Genomic DNA, 16,883 nt, shown 5'->3' with positions numbered 1-16,883 from the left:
TATTAACCAGCTGTGGTTAAGAATAAATCGGTAAGGAAGAGGACTTAGGAAGCAGAATACGAAGCTTGGTGGTATCGGCGATTCTCGAACTTCTCGGCCTGTCACCGAACTCAACCCGGCCGAACTGGCGTGTGTCTCTGCCCGGGAATTTCAACTCCAACTGAGAAGCTTCCTTTTAAAATATTCTTCCTTGCTAGCGCCGGCCTTGTTAAACAGGGGCGCCCACCATCCACTCACTCGATATAGTGATACCTCCAAGTGGCTCTACATTGAATGACAATCCAGTTAGCTGTACTCCAAGAAAAAAAAAATCTAGTAACTAAATAACCAATATTAGTAAAATTGTCTGGTTGTGACAATAGCAAAAAATAAATAAAATAAATAAAATGCTGGAATCGTATTTACATTGTCTCGCGAAAATTAAGATCCCATAATCATTAAAAGCGACTGTGTGTGTGTGTGTGTGTGTGTGTGTGTGTGTGTGTGTGTGTGTGTGTGTGTTACCGTACATGTACGTATTGCTTCCTTTTCGACACAGTTTCACTTTCGTGCTCGGTCAGGAAAAAAATGAATTACAAAATACAAACACTCCCTTCCAACATCACCTACTTCATCCTTTTCCACACCTCCTCCTCTACACCCCTAATCCCTACACATCCAGACTTCCCAGACTTACACTTGACAAATCAGAGTGTACCAGAGTAATGGCAACTCACTACCTAACAACTACCTTTCTCTCCTAAATTATTCCACAGTCTTTTGGCTCGATTGTGTGCGGCAACTTCACGATTTTTCAGCCAACTTTTTCAATGTACCTGAAGATTTGTTTTTTGTTTTTTTTCTTTATCGACGTGGTTTGCTAGCTATTTCCTTACCCTATAATTTCACACTTTTTTCTGTCGTCACCCTTGTCTGTGTGGGAGTCATGGGTTTGATGGTAACCTTATCGTAAGCATCAATTACCTCGAAACCTGCCATCCTACTGTCCTCTGACACTCAACGAAGTCCCCCTTCCATCACGGTGACGCTCGTTTTCTTTAATTTATTCTTTACCTCGTTCAAGCAAATTTTTCATTTTTTTTTTTTCTAAGCTTTGGAGAGATTTTTCGGACCTTAGAAATTAAATAAAGCCTTCGTTACCTCCTTTATTTTAAGAAATTTCCTGGAGGCGTTAGATTAAGCCTTCGTTACTCCTTTATTGAGTGATACTTCCTTGAGGATTTGCACAAAGTCTTCGTTGTCTTGATTACGAGATATTTCCCAAGCAGAATAAAGTCGTCTGGAGGTAACGAGAATAAAGTTGAAAGTGACGCCCTCGTACTGAAAGGGTGAGGTTCATGGTGAGTCTTTTACTGGATAATTAACACGAGTTTTATTTATTTTTTTTTTTTTTTTAACTAAGAAAACGGCGAAATGACTTTAAATTTAGAGAACAAACTTTAATCTTCATATCATCAGCATCGGAACTCTGGGTGGCATACTGTCCTTATCTTTTTTCAGTGTTATTAATATAGATGATGTGTAGCAAGTTGAGAGAGACAGACAGACAGAAAGACAGCCATCATAAGGGCGTGAACTCCGACACACGAGAGAGAGAGAGAGAGAGAGAGAGAGAGAGGGGGGAGGGGGGGGCAGACAGACCAGACAACCACGCAGTCAGCCACAGACCAATACACAGACACACACAGACTAACACACACAGTCATGCAGACACACACACACACACACACACACACACAACTCTCACTAGGCGTGAACTCTGACACATCCACTCCTATGTCATGCCTGGGGAAGCTGTAACCGGATCTGCCTTTAGTGAGCTGGGGAGAGCGGCACTAGTAAGCTGGGGACAGCGGCACTGGTGAGCTGGGGACAGCGACACAAGTGAGCTAGGGAAAGCGGCACTAGTGAGCTGGGGAGAGCGGCACTAATGAGCTGGGGAGAGCGGAACTGTTGAGCTGAGGAGAGCGGCACTAGTGAGCTGGGGAGAGCGGCACCAGTTAATCCCCGTCAGATGCTGAGGCTGGTGTGGACTCCGTAGCACTCGTCCCTTGGCGATTTAGTCTGCATCTGACACCTTATTTTATGGAGATTTATTCTGCATCTGACACCTTATTTTGTGGCATGGAAGATCGTGGCACTTCATCCTTGGCGATTTATTCTGCATCTGACACCTTATTTTGTGGCGTGGAGGACCGTGGCACTTCATCCTTGGCGATTTAGTCTGCATTTGACACCTTATTTTATGGTGACTAATTCTGCATTTGACACCTTATTTTGTGGCGTGGAAGACTATGGCACCTCCTCTTTGGCGATTTGTTCTGCACTTATCACCTTATTCTGTGGCGTGGAAGATCGTGGCACTTCCTCCTAGGCGACTTATTTTCGGTCATATGCCTTATTTTTTCTTGTATATATGATGTGTGTCTCTGTTTAACATCAACGTATTATGTAAAGCACGAAACGATTCTGAGCTGTATCGTGTACATTAAATCGCTTAGGGGGAGGTGTTAGGAAGGTTCTTAGCCTATGCACCCTACAATATGAACCTCAATCGTAATTTCGCTGGCATAAAAGATTTCGTAAAACTTTTCCCTCAGCTATTTAGTTTGCAAATTACACCTCACATATTTCTGTCTCTATGTCTGTTTATTATCAACATAGTTTGCATCAAAAATGAACAAGACGATTATTGCGATATGATGCTCAAAATAGATCGCTGAGAAAGATGTATTGCGAATTATCCGATGCGTTACGAAGTCTACCTCGTAACTTGAATAGGTGTGAGCGGCTGTGAGAGTGTGTGGCGGCGTGGCTACCTGTGCCTGTACCTGACAATGGCCTGCCAGGTGCGCTCACTCTCCTCCACTGCCTGCCTGCCTGCCTGTCTACCTCTCTTCCTATCTGCCTGCCGCTACCACCGTCACCGCCTCACTCCCCGCATACATGGTCTATACACACACACACACACACACACGTTCACCCACTTACACCAACACGCCTCACACGTTCACATTTCTACACATTCACACTTCAGTCCCTCTTCTCTCGCACATTTCCACACTTGCATACATTCACACAACCACACCTCGTCGTCTACGCATCTTCACACTTCCACGCATTTCAGATACACACTTTCAAACCTCCAGACATGAAATACACCCTTCGACACGCACACATATTTCACACACATACACACTTCCACACCCTCACACATACTGTACATTTCCGCAAAGTTATACTTCCGTATTTCCTTACTTCCACATTTTCCCACCTCCACACCCACAAACCTCCACACTTCGCACTTCCGCACCTCCACACTCTCACATCTCCACACTTCCTCACTTCCCCGCCTGCAAACCTCCAGGCCTCCACACTTCTGCGCCTCCACACTTATGGTTCTTCCTGATAATCCACTTGCATCACAGCCTGAAACAGCACTCTCCACACCTCTCCACACTGCAACCCATCCTCCCTTCCGGTATGACTCTGGTACTATCCTCACTGCGTACCTCATCTCCTCTCTATCTTTCCATCTCTGCTCCTCTTCATATCTGCACTCCTATCCCTTTTCATCCCTCCACCTCTATATCTCTCCACCACCACACTCTATGCATCTCCACCTCTCCATCTACACCATGCCACTTCCATCACTCCACCTGCACCTTCCCACCCCTATCCCTCCATCTCTCGCCCTCCAAACATCCCCTTACCTTTGGCCATCCAAACATCACTCCCTCTCCGCCTCTCCCCCTTCACACCTCTTTTTCTTCCCCTTCACACCTCTCTTTCTCCCCCTCTCCACACACCCTGCCCCACACTCCGGCTCACATTTTCCTCACAATTTCATGAGCTAGCACAGGAACCTCATCGCCTCCCTACTACCTGAGTCAATTAAAGGACGCTTCAATACTCCCGTGCTCTAGTCTACGTTACCCATCCCCCTGCTCTATCTTTTTTCTTTACTTGCCTCTATATACAGTATAACAGGTCGGAGCCACACCTACAGTATACCTTGTTGTTGAGTTCTTCGACTTTAATAACCCAGCCGTGTAGCGCTGGACACCATTCCTCGTAAGAGTTATTGGAGTATATGAAGGGAGATATATATCATCGCGCGACTGCAAAATAGCGTACTATGAAGAAAGGCTTTATAACGGTGAAGTGTTAGTTGAGATGATGATTACTGAAACATTATTAAAAGAATACTATCACGCGTTATTTTCTTCGTTACCACAAAGCTATTATTTTTATCACTACCGTATAAGGAAAGTGCGGTAGTGAAGTAGCGAAATTAGTGTTGATTGATCATTAACACTTAAGCAACGTTTTTTTTTTTTTTTTTTTAGCGGTATTAGACTGTGATGAGTCTTTACTGCTATGTTATCCCCTTCAGATTTTTTTATTTTTTTTGGAAGCCTCACAGGGAAGGAGTTTGAAAAAAAATCTCCATTAAACTCCTTCATTAAGAAACTGTCACCTAATTTAAACAGAATCTATGGGTGGTGGCTTAATTAAGGTGGAAAATACGTCATCAGATCGAAGAAATTAACGGCGCCTTCCGGAAACAGAAATTACCAGTAGATTCCATACGCTTGGCGCTAGAGGGCCGGCCGATCCATGACGTCACTCGGAATTAATTAATATTCTACGATAAGCTAAGGTCTACAGATGGATTCCTGTTTTCACGTGCATTTGTACAAGCTGGTGTAATAAATCAATCAATCAATATATAAAATTGGCATGCAGAGTCTTTGTTACCATTACCATTTTCAGTTTGTTTTTTGTTTTTTTTGTCACGCCACTTTTCTTGTGTGTAATTACTAAAACTGAGATATGAGTTCTTCAGTACTTCATAAATTTTCATCTGCTTTTATGGAAACGTGTGTAACAGATATACAGAAATGAAACGCTCGTTCTCTGTAGTTTATTCTCAAGTACTACTGTGTAGTCTTTTAGCCGTCACATGGTCGCGACAGCCCTTGGTATCCTGTCCCAGTAAACGGCAGACGATTTTATTCAGCTGAGTCATAGGAGCTGAGTGGTAAAAAGTCAATATAAAACTATACTCTGTTCACTTTAAGTAGGCGTAACACTGACTCTCCATCTTAAGCTGTCACAATAGATTCACACTAGAATATGGTGCTAGTCACGAAGAAGCGCTGCGGGAAGGATGTAGGACCGCCATACCCCTCCCTCCACCTTGAATACTGAGTGTAATAATAGATTCACACTAGACTACGGTGCGCTGGTCACGAAGAAGCGCTACGGAAAGGATAGAGGACCACGGTATCATTTCACTCCGCCACAGAGCTACGGGGAGAGGCAGTAGAAGGACAACGATCTCCGCCAAGTTGAAGTGAACGAGGTATAGACATGCTGACCCGCTGATGCGTCAGAATACAGGAGTGGGATGCAAGGAGGTACATTATTTTCGATCGAATCCCTGTCGTAACTACTATTTCTTTTTTCTTTTTTTTTAAGGAAGAACTGGAAACGTGGGAAGGTTCTACTCCTTTCTTTCTTCGTCTTTCACCCAAAACAGGTAACAGCTATGACAGTTTTCTTTCTCGTAACCAGGAATTATTATTATTATTATTATTATTATTATTTAAGAAAGAACGCAAGACAAGGAAGGCTTCTAATGTCGCTGTCAAGGAGTGATGCTAAAGTCGCTGTTCATCCTCCAAAAAATAATCTTACAGGTATATACAACAAAGAATCCGTCGCAAAAAATACCTTCGATAATTCCACCGTTAATCCACACATCCCCGCCGCAGTCACACCCTCCCTCCCCCACGCCGATATCGATCTCTTTAACAATACTTCCGGTTACCTTCCCTCACCTGACGACCCCCGTACTGCCGCGGTGAAATACACTGTTTACCTTGACGCTGGTATATCATTAGCATACCACCTCGACGCGTTTTTTCTCTCGCTCTCTTTTTACCGCTTCTTGTATTTCCAAATTTAGAAGTTGTGTGTGTGTGTGTGTGTGTGTGTGTGTGTGTACTCTACCTCCAGACGATGATCTTAGATTTACATGAAACTTTTCGAAATGGAGAGGTTAGATTCAGCTTTCACTTACCATTTTGTCTAGAAATTACGAGAACGACCTCAACGATACTCTGTTCACTCTAACTTGGGCTAACATTGCCATCCTTCCTCTTTGAATGCCGAGTTGTAACGATGGTATGATGCTAGTCACGAAGAAGCGCTATGGAAAGGATGCAGAGCCGTCGTATTGTCTTTTCCTGCCTCTGAGCGACGTGAAAAAAGCTGCGAAAGGACAAAAATCTGCGAAAGGACGAAAATCTTGGCCAAGTTAATGTGAAAGAACTACAGTAGCGAGAATAAACTTAATTGGTCATCGTGAAGGGGTTTTTAATCGTCTTTATAGTGGGAACAACAAGTCAAACAGTAATTTTATTTTTTTCTTTTAGTGCCATAAAGTGTTCAGATGAAAGAATTTGTACCCACACCTGAGCACTGTGGCTGAGTAGAAACGTTTGCATCTTCTCTCAGTGAACACAAGTTTTCTCTTATTTTTCTTCCAGTTCTAATCGCCGTTGCTTTCCTATATTTCTTACACCGGACGATTTTATTCAGCTGAGAGTGAGTTATAGGAACCTGAAAAAAATAATACATCGTAGTGAAGGGGTTCCACTACGCGCGAAAATCAACCGAAACCGAGACTTTACGTGTTTATTTATTTATTTGCCTGTTTATTTTTTACTTATCTCTTTGGTTATTTATTTGTTTATTTTTACGGCGAGAGACAACTCCGCCGAAATCTTTACAAATGGCGAATCTCGGTCGGACAGGAAAAGTTGGCGCGAAAGTTCATGCGATTATTCCTCAGCCCATCCCGGAGTTGTCCCCCGCTATACCTATTCAGACCGATGCCGCAGAGGGGCGCCTTCACGTGGTGGCACCGACATAGCTGGGTGATGGAGCTGCCCGGTTATACACGCGTCCTTCAACTAGATCCGTATATAACTTGGCGGTGCAGTTGCCCGGTTATGTAAACATCCATCAGTTACTCCCTTCTTACCCCCGAAAGGAAGATGGTGGGCTGCAGTAGGAGGGCAAGTTCAGCCTGCAGTCCACCGGGTTGACGTTTTACATGAACCCGGGACTACAACAACAACAACAACAACAACAACAACTACTACTACTACTACTACTACTACTACTACTTCTAAGACCTCATTTGCATCTTATTCTTGCTAATGCTAGACCGATTTATTTTTTTTTTTTTTTTTTTTTGCCCAGTTTTAGAGGGGACCTCTTGTAATAATCCGATTTTGCCACATTTCAAAACTATTACATTTTTCAAGTCACAGTTCGGTCACAGGATCTTCTAGTAGTCAAAGGGTTAGGCAAGGCTAAATCTAACCCCTCCAGCTCCAAAAAGTCTCTCGTAAAGCTGAATAAAATCGTCTGAAAGTAGCTATTCCCGAGACCACCAGACGATTTTACTCAGCTTCGGGAAGACCTCATATGGAGAAAAAAAAAAGTATTGGAGTCCTTTCACTAATACTTGTCTCCCGTAAGCTGAATAAATCGTCTGGTCAAAGCAAAATGAAAGGGAAAATCTTCACCGAACTGAAAGGATTATTCGGACAGCTTCATGAAATCATCCGTGCGGCAGCGAGAATAAAACAACCAAGAAAATCGTCACTGCAAAGAAAGAGTTATGCGGCCCTTTTTTTTTTTTTTTTTTAGAGAGAGTATGGTCGCGGACAAAAATATCGATCCACTCATTGGGCGAACAGTTTTGAAATTCTTACATAATATTCCGGAAATTGTTTGGAGGCTCCAGAGATCGCATGATTGGGTCTAGAAATTCATGGCTCGCTCTCTCAAAAATTATCGTTAGGAAGTGGATTGTTACTTACGCCTGTCAGAGATCAACATCACTCAAACTATCAGACGAACAAATACGAAACTATACAATATTCTGAAAAATCTGTTGGGCTTTGGATCACTGGATTTCGAAGTTCATCGTTCACTGTCTCATAATTTATCGCTATGAGCTGGATCAATAATTACGTCCGCGAGTGGGAGTCTATCATCATATTCCGGGTTCTGTCCGAAGCTTATTGGAAACTTGCATAATGTTCTGGAAAAAAATTGTTACCGTATTACTGCATTTCGAAATTTATTGTTCAGTCTCGTTATTTATCGTTCTGAACTGTATCATTACTTGTCCGAGAGTGAACTATTGGAGACTCAACTGTCTTTCTTTGTCAAAAGATTATCTGAAACTAGCGAAATATAACCAAAGTCTTAATGGATCCAATGTGTTTCTCAGATCTTTCGACTTTTCCGCGAAGTTTTGAAGGATATTCAATTCCCTTGCTGTACCGTTGGAAGCAAAAGTTAGCCTAATACTTAATCTTCACTACTCATTTTCCTCTGTTGTTTGGCACTCCTAACCTGAGAGATGCGGTATATTTATCGGCCTAATGATTCACCTTTTCTGCTACTCACTCTCCTGTGCTGGTTAATATTCCTAAACTGAGAGAGACGCGCTATATTTTTTTGGCCTACTATTTCATCTCTTCTGCTTCTCACCTTCCTCTGCTGGTTAATATTCCTAAACCAAGAGAAAATTAGTGTGTCTCGTCCTAATATTTCACCTTTTCTACTATTTTTTCCTCTGTTGACTAATATTCCTAAGCTGAGAGAGTCCTGGTATGTGGAGGTCCCTGACATTTCACCTGTTCTGCTTTTCGCTTTCGTCTGCTGGCAAATATTCATAATTTTTGTTTTTAATATTTCTCCTCTTCTGCTCCTCAGTTCCTTCTAGTAGTCAATATTCCTAAACTGGGAGAGACTTAGCATGTTTCTCTGACTAATATTTCACTTGACTCACATTCCTCCGCTGGCAAACATTCCTAAATTAAGAGAGACTTGGCACGGTTCTCGGCCATGTGTGATTCTCTTTGATACGATGCGTCAGGAGAAAAAGTGACGGACATGCCCTAAGCGTTAAGTAGACGCAGGGGAAAGTATGAGACCAACTTTTGCCCCTGCCTGTTCATGTTTACACAAGCCTCTCCAACTTGATGTAATTCTCACTTTTAACCCACTGAGCCAGAGAACGTTTTCAATTTACTGTACTGTATACTCTTGCAGAACTTTTTAAAATATATATTCTTGCTCTCTCCTGACGATTTTATTCAGCTCTGGGCAAACTTTCCAGGGATAGACATAGACCTAATAAATATCCCTTCCACACGAGTGACCTTTCCAAAGTTGAATAAAAAAATCTGGTTGGAAGAAAAATTGTCTATAATAATTTTACTCTAACTTGGCCATACTGAAGGCTGAGGTGTAACGTTAGATTGACACAAAAACCTGATGCCAGGAACAAAGAAGTGCAGCGAAGGCTGCAGAGCTGTGACATTTCCTTTCTGTCATTGAGCGACGTGAAATAAACTGCAGAAGGAAAATCTAGGTCAAGTTAAAGATAGCATAGAAAATCTCGTCACCCGGACTCAGCTTCTAACACATCTAGCGTGACTAACTTCACTTGACCACTTCACCACGATGACGAGTGGTGAGAGGGACGCCTTCACGTGGTTGCGCCGATAGAACCAGGCGGCTCCACTGCCTGGTTATTCGAACGTCCCTCAACCGCGTCTCTATCCCACCAAAAGGAAGACAGAGGACTGGAGGAAAACGGGCAACTTCATCCTTCAGTCCACTGGGTTCACGTTCAAATAAGCCTGAGGTTCACACTACTATTACTACCACCATACCACATTAGGTTGGTAAACTTTAGATGCCTTCAGACGATTTTATGCAACTTCAGAAAAACTGTCTCAAACTGAAGGGATTCGTGAAGGCTCCCTCTTCAACCCTTCCAGCTCGAAAAGTTCCTCCTGAGCAGAGTAAAATCGTCCGTAAGCAGCAAGAATATAGTGGAAATAGCACGACCTTGGGCTGAAGGGACTAAATCGGAAATCAGGCCTCGAGCCGATCTGACAAGGGTGATGAAATTCGTAACCCCTTCCAACCGATGACGTACTTTATAGTTTATTTTTGGCATCTCTGGACGATTTTATTCAGCTTAAGGAAGGCTTTTTGAACCAGAAAAGTTAGACACAACCTTCATGAACTTCTTCACTATCAGAGGTTTCGCTCTCAACTCTTTCCACTTGATGACTTATTACTTCCGCCAGCAATATTAGAGGAGGTTATGTATCCTCCCGCGAGTCTGTGTGTGTTTGTGGACAAGATATCTCAAAAAATTGTTGCCGGAAATCAATGAAATTTGGTGGATACGTGGGCAATGGGTCAAAGAATGGATGATTAGATTTTGAGGTGAATCTGGATCAGGACGCAGGAATACATAACGAATTTCATCGGCTTCGGAGGCGGTATGCTATCTCTGAGATTCAGTAACAGGGCGGACTAAGACCGTAGAATTAACTGACTGACTGTGGGCGACCGTAAAAGTATTCATTTAATAGGAAAGAAGAATTACAGCAGTAAATATTTAATTTTATTGACGCTGCGGAGGTATGCTCTCTGTGGGAGCTTTCTTGCTTAATAGCTTACTCTTACTATCTCCGGACGATTTTATTCAGCTTACAGGAAACACTTCGAATTGGGAGGGTTAAATATAGCGTTCAGTAATCCTTATAGTTTCAAGAAGTCTCTCCTGAGCTGAACAAAATCGTCTGGAATAAGCAAGGATAAACTCTGAAACACGCCACCATAGCCAGTAAGCTAAACCAAACCGTCACGAGGGTAAGCAGACAAGACATGTGAATTTACTTTGTCTCTGCGGTTACGTCAGTTTTAGATTTATTGTGTTGCTGCTACAAGTCGATTTTATTAAGCTAAGGAGAGGCCTGTATTAATGAAAGGGTTAATGAAGGCTGTACCTAACCCCTCCAGTTCCAAATCTCTCCCTAAAAAATCGTCTACACGTAGCAAGAATACAGAATATATTATGTCCACTGGCTGAAACGAGTCTCTTACCTACGATGACATCCTTCTCTCTCTCTCTCTCTCTCTCTCTCTCTCTCTCTCTCTTCTATTCTATTCTATTCTAGCTGCGTCCAGGCGATTATGTGCAGCTTAGGAGAGATTTTTCGAGTTGGAGGAAGTTTGGTATACTCTTCATTAACCTCTTCACTGCCCCGGAATAAAAGCGTCTTGCGTCTGATAGCAGCATTAAAAAAAGGAAAAAAAAATAGTCTGCCTAGCAAGGAAAAAAATCGGTACCAAGGAACAAAGTCTACCTAGCGAGGAAAAAAAATAAATCGATCAGCTGGAGAGGTTGCGTCCCATCCCAGAGGTGTTGTAGTCGCCTTCCGCCGCCCCGACATCTTAGCCCTCCACCACCACGAAGCCTTCTCTATTGTATTTCTGCCACTTTCACACGATTTCATTCAGCTTAGGAGGGATTTACAGTAGTCCAGGAGTCCATGAATTCTGTATCTAACCCCTCCAGTTCGAATCGTCCTTTCTGAGCCGCTAAAAATCGTCTGTGAGTAGCAGGAACACGAAACAGACATCGTGGGTATGGGAGAAATTTTACTTTTAATCTGTGGGCTTCACTAATACGCCCTGTCATGATTCCCACAGGCTGTTCCAAGCATCTTACTCGCTACGTCAAGGTGTAAGTTACGAAGCTGGTATCGCCCTATATTGTAACATGTAGGTGTGGTACGTAAAAGAAGTGAAATATACTGCTCTTACGTTATTGCATACTCTAAAAGGCTTCCTCGTAGGTCTATTATCGTGTCATATTCACTACAGCAGATCAAGTCCAACAGATTTTATTAGTGAAGGCCACGTGTAATCTGGTGTGTGGATTTTTTGTTTTTAATTTGTTTCTCTTTCCTTACTGCATGTTTAAAAAAAAAATATATATATGAAGGTGGAATTTACGAACTTGGTGTCGCCCTGCTTTGTGGTACGTGGATGTGGTAAATGGATGGGTGGTATTTTTTCCGGTATTATACTCTTATAATTATCAGTATTACTCTTTGGAAATATTCCTGACAGGTTACGTTAAATATCGTATCCTATTTGTTATGCACCAAGAGTTACGTAGTAGGTATCGCCGTTCTGTGGTATGTTCTTGTGGTTGATATAGGCGTTTATGTTAATGATAGTGTGAATATAGCAGTGATAGGCTATTTTTGACGATGTTCCTATGAGGCGTTTTGGATTATCTGATTCATTCCGTCGTGAAATGTTGAGGAAGGTGCGATCGCTGTTTTGTGGTATGTGTGGGTGAATATTGATGCCAGTATTGCTCTCTGAAAAGGTTGTGCTTGTAGGCCATTCTGTTTATATTCGTTTACATCAAAGACAAATTTAGGAAGCTGGCATTTCCTTCCTGCTGGCTTCTTTTTTTCTCCTTGTCTGTCTTTCTGTTTTTAAATGTATATCGTACGTAAATTTTTTTGTAGAGAGATTTGTTTTTCTTTTATACGAAGATCCTAGGGGGCTTTTTCGATTGTCTGATTCGTTGTGTGTGTGTGTGTGTGTGTGTGTGTGTGTGTGTTTAAGCTGATATTGTTTTGTTTTGTGGGTGTCGTAAGAAGGGGTCAATTTTACTGGCAATATACAAAGAACAGGAATACTCTCAGGCAAGACCCCCGTAGACTTTCCTTTTAGCGGGTCAAGTTCGTCACGTGAGGGCGGAAGTTAGGAGGGTGTGGTCTCCCCGTTTTGTGATAAGGAGTTAGGAAAGTGCTATTTCCCTGTTGTCTCCCCGTTTTGTGATGAGTCTGGAAGGTGTTATTTCCCCGTTTTGTGATAGAGTTAGGAATCTGTTATATAGTGGGAGCTGAAATTTGTATTTCTGGCAGTAGCGGATATCTGTAAAACTTCCTGATAAGGTCCCTGTGTGGCTTCTCCGATTATCATTTCATATTCGTTAGATCGAGAAAAATTTGTATTGACCTGATTTGTGGTAGGTTATTATTATCATTTAATCCTGGTATCTTTCACAAGGTTCTAATGGTTTTTTCCGGTTATCATGTAATCTTTATATAAACTTAAAATATACGAAATTGACATGGTTCTATTTTGAGGCATGTAAACTGGTTGTTACATATCTTCAAGCAATATCATGTACGTCATTGGAATTGTGACGAGCTTACCTGCCCTTCCTTGAGACTTGCGCTTCCCAATCTTGTGCTTAAACCATCTTATGAGGCAAATACTGCTGCCTGGACAATACTGAAGGTGATGCTATTAGTCCCAGTCAGGACATGTGGAGTCTATATTGGTCCTCACTTTTGGGAGAGCAAGAAATAAAAGTTTTACGACTAGTCACTGTGGCATTGCAGTTACTACCCAAAGAGTTATCAACAGGCTAAACAAAGCATTGTAGCTGCCTCATATGCACACGGAAAACTAATATGGCAGTCCTCTCGCATACAGTTAACGTGTACCAGTCAAACAGTCAAGTAAAACCCAGGCGTTGGCAAAGCGTGCTCGACAGACACGCGTGGGCCAGGAGGGGTGGAGCAGCGACGTGTCTACTCCCTATCGTCGCTGATAGCACACTAAACCCCCCTCACACAGGCCTGCCTCTGCCCTGTGGCTCGCGGCTCTGATGGGACGCGGAGCATTCGGAGGGCGGAGCTTCGACGGGCGAGGGGAGGCGAGGCGTCCGTCACAGAATCCGAGGGGAGTGGTGGTGGTGGTGGTGGAAGAAGTGGTGGTAGTGGTAGTGATGGTGGTGGTAGTGTGGTGGTGGTAGTTACGGTCGCAGGCAGAGTTGTTCCGGCACCCTAGGGACGTCTGTCGTAATCTCATCCACACAATACACTGAATGAAACCTCGGTCGTAATGTCAGTCAGGGCATCACACCTCCCAGCATCAATTGAACGCAGAATCTTGGACAAACTTTCTCCTAAAATATCCACCTCTTCTGCTTATTTTCCTCTGGTTGCTAATATTTCTGCCTCTTTTATTATTGTTTTCTACTTATTTTTCATCTCGTCAGTTTCTCACTCTCCAATGCTGGTTAATATTTCTAAGCTAAGAGAGGCTTGATATGTTTTTTTTTCCGCTCACATATGATGCTCTTTGGTATGATGGATCAGGCAGAAAGGTGACAGACATGCCCTACGTGTGAAGCAGAGGCAGGACAGCAGTAGGCGAACTTTGTCCCAGAACATAAACACTCCCTAAGTAAACACAGGTGGGTTTGCAATTATGATCTTGTTCCAGTTATGATATATAGAAAAGCTCATATAAAGAACTACTTGGCGACGATTAAGTTTCCTCCTTACCACTTAAACTTGCCCCCTCCCACCTCAGTTATCCTTTCCATCCCAAGATTTCCCCACCTCAGCATTCCTTCCCACACCAATTTGTCCCACACCTTAACACATCTTCCCATCCCAAGTTTCCTCCACCTTAGCCCCAGGCATGTTTTGGAGTAGCCATGTCTGGATGGAAAGGGGGCCAAGGTGGAGCTAAGCCCTATTCTGGCGTGAACAATGCTACATACTCTCCTCACGCTGAGAAAACGGAAAATTCAAATGTAGAGGGCCAGTGGGTGGGGTGAAGGTCTAGCTGGGGGGGGGGGTCTTGGGTCATCCAGGTCCCCCGTAGCTACGCCACTGGGTACGAGGGGGGGACGGTTTACCACCGCTGTTTTCACTGGGGGTATGGCCCATCCCACAATTTGAACAAAGGAAAGAAAAATATTTTGCTACATTTTTATGTAATGTCAGCCACACTGTGCTCGACCTCTGACCACGAGAGTGGCCGGCGGTGTGTGTGTGTGTGTGTGTGTGTGTGTGTGTGTGTGTGTGTGTGTGTGTGTGTGTGTGTGTGTGTGTGTGGAGATCAACACATGGATGAAAATATTACCTATCACTTTTACAGTAGTGTATAGGGAATACAGAACTAGTGTTTTTGTGAATATTTTCAGCTGTGTAATTGTATAGCCGGGAGGGATGGGTTAATAGTGAATTTGTATCTTAGTGAAGGGGATGGAAAAAAGAAGAGGGTTAGGAGATCAAATGGACGATAGAAGGATAGAGAAGAGAGGATGGAAAACAGAATATTAGGAGATCGAGAACAAGATAGAAAAATAAACCGGAAGGGTGGAAGTAAAGGAAGACGAGGGAATTAGGAGAGCAAGAAGAAAGTGGAAATAGGGTGTATTTTACTGGATTAGGTGGAAGAAAGAAGTGGATTAGGACGCAAAGAAAAATATGGGGGAATAAAATGGAAGATGGAAGAAAGAAGAGGATGGAAGTGGACCGTATTTTAGTGGAGTGAGTGGAGGAAGAAGTGGATTTGAAGGGCAAGAAGAAGGTGGAAAAGTAAATTGGAAGGTGAAAGAAAAAGAGAGGATTTGAAGATAAAGTGAAGTGGATGGAGGAGGGAAGAAAATTAAGAGAAGACGAAGAAGGTGGAATGATTAAGTGGAGGGTGGAAGAGAAAAGAAATTAGAAGTTAAAGTGGAGTGGAGCGAAGAGGATGAGGAGAGGAAGGAGGAGGTGGAGGGGTAAAGTAGATGCTAGCTTGGTGGGAGGTGAATTAGGGTGGAATGAGTCGCTGTTGTGGAGCCGTGATGAGACTCCACCTAGATTATTTTGTCTTGCCAGTCCTGAACACACGAGGGAGAGGCTGGGTGGGGAAGAAAATGACTTACACTCTCTCACACACACACACATTCACGTATACATAGTGTGTGTGTGTGTGTGTGACTGCAAGGCTATTTTGACCTTAGCCAGCCATACCACGTCTTTTAAACAACTCTGTAAACCACCTGGCATTATATCCAAGGCAGGTGACCAACAGCTCTGCTCCTATTTAATTCATTATATTGCCTTTATAATCATGGTTTGTGTTTTATTAGATAGGTAAGTTAGATAGTCCTGCTCCTCTTGTTGCAACTCCCTCAGAGGATCATGCGTCAAGAACTCTGGAACCGTAGAGGATCCGATGTGACAGGTGGAAATCTTGGGTGGGAGAGAGATACAGATAAAGCAAGAATTCTTTATTTTCTCATTTTTGGCTACACAGAACCCAGGCTTTCTGAAGATGGGTTCTGTGCAGCCCGAAAAGTTAGAGAAAGTGAAGAATTCCATCTCTAACCTACGTCTTTTTCCCACCCAACATTTCCACCTCCACAACTAACTCACTGAATTTCGCCAGCTACTGAATGGGTAAAATCAGACTTTCGACCACGTTTCCGGCTACAGTTACGTGAAATCCCTGCCGCCGATACCTCTCCGGCACAGGGAAGTTAACGCCGGAAGTCAAGCTAACGCCGGAAGTCACTGTCGGCGTCTTCTGCGGGAGGTCTGGGCGCATCAAAGTGTATAGGTCACGGCTTCAAAGGTGGGAAGTTTGGCTGACCTTCGGCAAAATAGTTTCTTCTCTCACAGACTTCACTTTGTCCCAGTTTCCTCAGGGCATCTACCTCGCATGGTTTTTCACTTTATAATGAAAGATTTACTTTAATGGAGTCACCCATGATATCACAGTTTCTTCTTCCACCCCTTCCCCTTTTTCCCTATTCTCTTCTCTTTTCTTTTCTTTTCTTTATCTTTCTTCTCTTTTCCTTTCCTTTCTTTTTCATTTTTCTTTTTTATCTTTTTCTCCCTGTACCACTCCGGGAACTCAGTGATTATCCTGGATATTCTCTTGGACAAAAATTCTAAGTATTTGGTGGTCTGGAGGGGTCTTGTGGTCCAGTGGTTTCAGTGCCCTAATCGGAGTGACGGCCTTCCATAGGTCTGACCCCCAAGAGAAGACTGGAGGCTTTTATTTCACGCAATGCCACCAGGGAAGTAGCCCGATCATCTACCCTTCAAAGTACTGGACTGCGGTAGCCCTGTCTTGAACTCCTCCCCCGTCTCCATCTCCTGACCAGCATT

At 43.2% G+C, this 16,883-nt stretch overlaps 1 protein-coding gene across 1 annotated transcript in view; it reads right to left on the bottom strand.

Moving 5' to 3' along the window:
- LOC145401382 (uncharacterized) overlaps nucleotides 1–13,515 on the bottom strand; it is a 372,455-nt gene extending 358,940 nt beyond the window's left edge. The window contains exon 1 of the mRNA XM_080273712.1: nucleotides 13,137–13,515. The gene's annotated coding sequence lies outside the window, so the exon portion shown is untranslated. The remainder of the gene's footprint in view (nucleotides 1–13,136) is intronic.
- Nucleotides 13,516–16,883: the final 3,368 nt, after the last annotated feature.

This window comes from Coenobita brevimanus, chromosome 55, assembly GCF_032717465.1.
Source record: "Coenobita brevimanus isolate Jiangsu-jjx chromosome 55, ASM3271746v2, whole genome shotgun sequence".
In the NCBI taxonomy this organism is placed as follows: Eukaryota; Metazoa; Arthropoda; class Malacostraca; order Decapoda; family Coenobitidae; genus Coenobita; species Coenobita brevimanus.
The sequence above is the reverse complement of the archived record's forward strand: the minus strand, read 5'-3'. Positions and strand labels throughout refer to the sequence as shown.